Source organism: Leuciscus leuciscus (assembly GCF_965113295.1).
Source record: "Leuciscus leuciscus genome assembly, chromosome: 17".
In the NCBI taxonomy this organism is placed as follows: Eukaryota; Metazoa; Chordata; class Actinopteri; order Cypriniformes; family Leuciscidae; genus Leuciscus; species Leuciscus leuciscus.
Window position 1 is genome coordinate 28,432,181 of NC_138741.1, and position 6,879 is coordinate 28,439,059.

Here is a 6,879-nt window from a genome sequence, read left to right on the forward strand (position 1 = left end):
CACACACACACACACACACACACACACACAGGATCCCGTCAATCTCTTTGCGAGAGTGGACTTACCTGACACTCACCTTGAAGTACCTACCTTCTTTATCCTCTTCAAGCTCATTCCTTCAGACCCGATGTTCATTGCCCATCCTGCCAAGCAAAAGACTTGTCGGTTAAGTGAGACTAACTGCTTATGCTCTTCACTTACCTGTTTGATGATCCAAGCTCTTCACTTACCTGTTTGATGATCCAAGAGATCGCAACCAACCTGTAAATAAAGACCTATGATGTTTACCTCGGTGTCTCCTCTCCTGTTTCATGACATGCACGTGTGCCAAAACAAATGCAGTTTGCTTTGTTTTTCTCAGTCGCTTTGGTACTTTCTCGAATCATCCGTAAAATTTGCAAACCAGTAAGTTCATTTCTGACACAATTCACACAAACTCAACAGCATGGATTACCAGCAAAAGCCTGTTATTTGTTCTTTCCAATGTCTTTATATCAATGAAAATATGAGTGCCATCAAAATGTCAAGTCCTAGCACCATTGTTCACAAACAAGACAGTCAAATTGTTTAGCCACATTGTCAATATAACAGTGTACTCTGTGTGTATTTTCACATGTAAACTATGGCTATGATTTTGATGACATTGATTGAAAATGCACAAGACTGCACTTTTCCTGTATGGCATATATCAATTTTAACAGTACAAATGTACACATTACTCTGTGGGATATTGATTGAGACTGGACAGGATTCACAGCTTTTACTGTTGGTCTGGCAACAAATTACAGTACTATGTCATTGGGTTAAAGACAAGACTTCACTGTAAATAACACACACACTTGTGTGTGTGATGTATAAAGTGTATTTATTACACACTGTCAAATGCATGTGTAATATGCTAAGTGTAAAAATGCTACGGTAATAAGAAACATTACAATAAGTATTATAGTATACAGATAACATTGTCGAAATACACACCTGTTCTGTCTACGAAATGCTCGAATTATTGAGGAAATGGTTGTTCTCCCAACATTCGGTTGCACCTTTTGACCCACCTCGGCCATCGTAAGGTCATGATTGAGAACAGGGTCCTCAATAGTGGTTCTTATTTCATCAGAAGCTTCCTCTGTTTTACCTCCGTACCCTTCCACCACACATCCTTCATCCACTTCTTCTTCCCGGCTGTTGACCCCGATCATTGTTGTTCTTTCATTCTAAGAAATTTCAACTCTTTGTTATGCTCTATGCTTTTGCTTTCCAATTGAAGATTCATGCATCCATCTCTGAGCTATTTTAGAGAACTGGTTGATCATTGATTGATCCAATGCTTTGCATTTCCTTTCATTAAGGAAATTCATTATTTACCTCTGCAAATCATCAATCATCAAAAGTCTAATGGAAATGCATATAAAATATACTTGATGCATTATGAGAACAGTTCAACCATTTAGCATTTAATGACTTATGCAATGAACTAATGCCTAGATGTTTTGAGGAGTAAGACTAACAGAGAACCAGTATAATACATTTTGAGCAACATGACATAAGCGGTTGATAATGTAGGAAACAGCAGACAACTGCACTTAATGTATTGCAATTTGATTCAAAACAATGAGAAATTGCTTTTATGATGTGCACAAGTGACTAGATGATGTGGAGTTTGAACAAGTTTTGAGAATTTCAGTTGTGATCTGAGAAATGTACCAAAGCGACTGTAAGTCGATACGAAGTTCAAATCTGATGTGAACAAGAAACTAATTGTTCAGAGATCTGGACTTATTGTTTTGAGAAAAAAAAAATCTTATTTAAGAATTGAGCCAAAGCGATTGAGGCAAAACTGTATTTTCACATGTTTGTACAGTAGAAAACAATTTGATGTCTTTTTATTACTTTTATTTGATGAGATTCACCCACAAGCCTCTTTATAGTTATTACTGACAATTTGATGTTTACGATTCCCTTGAACCGATTAATTTCCATTTGTTTTTGCAAATGCTTGAGCTTACTGAATTTGAATGTTTAAAATTCATTTTATGCAGATTGCACTTATAAAGAGTTTCAGAGCGCATAAAATAATTGACAGTGGAGCACAAGTATTCACTGTAGAAATTTCCATTACTGGTAGTCATACATTTGAATTCCCCCCTACTCAAAAAAATGTAGATAGTAGCACATTTTGACAGAGTGAAGCCTAATGGCCAGTAACCCATCATGTCAATATTCTCTGTTTGTTGTCTATAGATCTAACGTGTGCTCTTGTGGATTCAGCACAAAGGCTAGACAACAGGAGTGAAATGCAATCAGCTTCATTGACCGGCTCATTCGTCCCCAGCCAGACAGGAATGATCCCGGGCCACAAGCGTGGCAGAACCACATTACACGTCATTGAGTCTCTCCCGGCAATGTTATGAAGAAAAGGAGAGAAAAGCATTTAAGGTTATTCCTTCTAAAAACTATGTACAGAACTGGTATGCCATTTTCTGCCATGTCTGTTTTTATAAATGATGAAACTTTCTCCTGAAAATTCTGATTGATGTGCACTAAAGAAAAGACATATTCAGACCAGAATATCAGACTCTTTTCTGACCACCTAGCAACCAGAACAATCTAAACACCATAGCAATTGCATAGCAACACATAAACAACAACATAGCAACACCCTGACAACCACATTTTCAAATGTGAAGGTCAAAATTGATTTTGTTTATGTCATCTATGCATCACCCTGTTTCTATGTGTCCACACTGCTCTTTAAAGCAGCTGCTGCATTCATCCATCAAGTCTCTTATTGATTAAGTCATTTGACCCGGCTGAGTATCTTCTTCAGTCAGACATTATGGCTGTATGTATACTGAAAGCTTGATTCTCCCATTGGCAGCTGAAGGCAAGAATAATGTCAGCATGGGTATTTCCCACAATGCACCATTCCTGTACTTGACATCATTCAGCACATTGCCAAGTGAAGCTGCTACAGCAGAGATGGTCTTATTATTGGGAGATTCGAGGGTCCGTGGATCTACCATTGGAAAAAACACAACGGCTAAAGGATTCTGTGAAGTAAATGCTACAGAAAAAACTAATGTGATTTCTACCTGAAAAGTTAGTTCATGCAAGAATTTTAAAAACAAACTAAATTATATATTAGTACTCAATTTTAGCTTGCAAAAAAATAACCAACATTTTAAAATTAAGTAAAACCTAATACTGGTGTTCCCATCATGCAATGGGCCATGAATAATTAATAAGGTTGCATTTTTCACTGTTTTCCAGCTGTATTGGTATTTACACTGTTTATCGTTGTTTTTGTTGTTTGGTTTATTAACTTACTGTCTTGTGACAGTACTACTCAACTCAAAATGGCACATTCATACTCAGAAATGATTGTTAGCCTTCAATTAGCCTCCAAAGAATGTTACCGTTTTGTGTATTGTGTACCAAGTATTGAGATCTCACTGTTTGGGTCAGTAACACATTTCTTCTATTATATTATGTTACCCACTCAATATTTACTGTATTGTTACTTAGATATTGAGAGTAAAGCATACTTTAAACGTGTGGCTTAGTGTTATATTGTTTGAGCAAAATGTACTTGAAACAGAGTTTGCAAAGTAAACTTCAACTAAGTAGAAATTATTCAACAAACTTTAACTGAGTTAAAGTTACTTATTTTCTTTGTTAATTTTGCTTAATTCCATAAGTATAATTTACTTTAAAAATTTGTAGGCAAAAACTTGGAAAAGAAAAAGTAAGTACATTTTACTCATTGTTTTTTCAGTGCAGCCTTGACGTCATTGAATTTCTTCAGAATTGTGCGACAGTCATGTTTGCGGATACCATAGATATGAATGAGAAGTGCCATAAACTGAATCGTACCTGTCACACAATTATCCTTATATTTTCCTATAAAACAGCATTTTGTTTTTCGTCGTACTCTAAAAACAGATCAATTCAAAATAAATGTTTAAGAGCAAACTTGTTGAAGATTAGCCAGTGGGCTGTCAATTAATTAAATGATATGCTATTTCCTCACAAAAGCAGTTTATTCAGCGTAGTCAACTTTGCTCCATTAACATCCATTAAAGGGTTAGTTCACCCAAAAATGAAAATTCTGTCAGTAATTACTCACCCTCATGTTGTTATAACCCCGTTAGACCTTCGTTCATCTTCGGAACACAAATTAAGATATTTTTGATTAAATCTGAGAGCTGATCACTCCTCCATAGGCTTCTAAGTGATTGAAACTTGCTGGCCCAGAAAAGTTATTAAAGAGATCGTTAATATAGTCCAAGTGACTACAGTGGCTCAATCTTAAGTTTATCAAGCGACGAGAATACTTTTTGTGCGCAAAAAACGAACAAAAATAACGACTTTATTCCACTATTCATTTCCTTCTCTCTGGGCCTCGGGTTAGTTTACGTAGTGTTTTTGCGCTGCGCGTCTGTGTTACACGTCACCACGTAGGCTCACTATTGGTCGACGCTTGTCATGTGTGTGATGCGTGGTGACGTGCAACACAGACGCGCTACGCTTAAACACTACGAGGCCCAGAGAGAAGGAAATGAATAGTGGAATAAAGTCGTTATTTTTGTTTGTTTTTTGCGCACAAAAGTATTCTCGTTGCTTGATAAACTTAAGATTGAGCCACTGTAGTCACTTGGACTATATTAACGATCTCTTTAATAACTTTTCTGGGCCAGCAAGTTTCAATCACTTATGGAGGAGTGATCAGCTCTCAGATTTAATCAAAAATATCGCAATTTGTGTTCCGAAGATGAACGAAGGTCTTACGGGGTTCGAACAACATGAGGGTGAGTAATTACTGACAGAATTTTCATTTTTGGGTGAACTAACCCTTTAAAGAAACTGGCCCTGGTCTTCTTTCCTGCGTTCCGCAGCGTTGGTGTTACCCTTTTTTTCGCTAACCTTGCAGGCTTGCCTTGAAGTGGCTTTGGCTTACAGCTCCTTGTTCTGCTACAGGTTGCATGACGTATAGCCAGGGTATTTAGCCAGGATTCAAAATGTTCAAATCAGAATCTTTAATTTCAAAATAAAGTTCATGTAATCAACCCATTAGTTGGTGGAGAAAACAAGTTTCTTTAATTCAAGTCTCATTAACATAATTAGTGAAGCGCTGCTTTCTCTCCTTAAAGTGATACAGGTAATTTACCTAAAAATGAAATTATTCTCATGTTGTCCCCTCAGAACAAAACAAAAGATCTCAAAAGAAGATATTTCGGGAGGATATGGGGTCAAAACAACACTGGACCTCATTGACTTCCATGGCCAAAAGCACTGAGGTGATTTTTCACAAAAGATGGAAAGTCATACAGGCATGAAATATGACAATATAATGAGTGAATGTGTTAATGATATGGTGCTTCCAATGTAATTCATATGAAAGCACTGTGCTTTCTCCTGACTTCACTGTTTTCTTCACCAAACTTGATTCCTCTTGACTTCAGTAAACCCAGCTGAGTCACCAGATCCCGAGGATTATTCAGCACAGCCGCCAGAATCAGTGAACCCCAGTGATTCACTCAGGTCCTGTGGGTTTCACTCATGCAGACGCACCTGCAGTGAGAGCAGACCAGTGCCTTCACCCTGCATCTCTGCTCTGAAAGCCTTGCTTTATCGGTGATGAGAATACAAGCAGAAATAGACAGAATACAGGCTGGGTTACATCAGCGGGGAAGCAGATTTTTCCTTTTTTCTCCAAATGTTTTTCATCCTCAGGACGTCAGACCACCACAGAGCAGGATCAGTCCGCGTGATTGGTGGATGTTGTTGTCTGGTTCATCAACGAGGATCAAGCTGGGCTCAAATGCTGGTGCTGGAAGCATGTACACTTTTATTGCATTAAAAAAAATATTTAACTTTTTCTCACAGGAGACTGATAACAATGCTTTGCAGTTGAGGAGTGATATTAACATAAATGACTGAAACTGGGACCACATTGAAACTGCTACCACATTGAAAGATTAAAACAAATGTCTTACTTCACATTTTATCTAAATTTGTTGATTCAATCATTTCTATACGGGGTTCCTGAGTGAATTATTCATTTATTAATATTATTACTTAAGAATGCATTACAGTCATGTTTAAAGGTACACTATGTAACTTTTGGCCCTCTAGCGTTTAAAAAACAAAACTGCATGCATTTTGCGGAAGAACATTGTTTTGGTTGTGCTTCGGCTCTGCGTGACTGTGCCGATGAATATGACAATAAATAATGCTTTACAATGAACTCCAGAGAGCTACATATGGCAGTTTATCTGTTTATTAAAATACCTTACTCACCAGCTGAGTAAAAACACCATCTCTGCGTCGCTTTTACAACAGTTAATATCCCTCAGTTCTCAACATCTCCGGAAAGCCAAGCCAATGTTGATTCTGGTTTTATTACGAGCTCTGTCATGTTCTCTTTTTGCCAGAAGACGCTCCTCAGAAGCTGCTCCATGCATGTCAACATTTCTCGCTTGTTGTGACAACTAACCTATGGCACTCCCACGCCATACACCGTAGCCGTAGCTACTTTTCTCTATTTATGGATATGACAAGACACGCACAATGTATGCCATATGTATGTACGCACTTTCCCACAAAAACCATCCCAACCAGTCTAAAATATAACTTATAATAGGCATAGTGAATCAGGGTAATATAAAAAACACATTGTGGAGGAAGAATTGATGATGCATTGACTCATTATTTAAATTTCAGTATCAGACATCTTAAAGGCACAGTCCTCAAAAATTAAAAGTAGACAGACGTGGTCACCATTCACCTTCACTGTATAGAAAAGAGCAGCGTGGACGTCCTGCAAGAAAACTTCTTTGTTTCACACAAGGATGAACAGGTTTGGAATGATATGAGGGT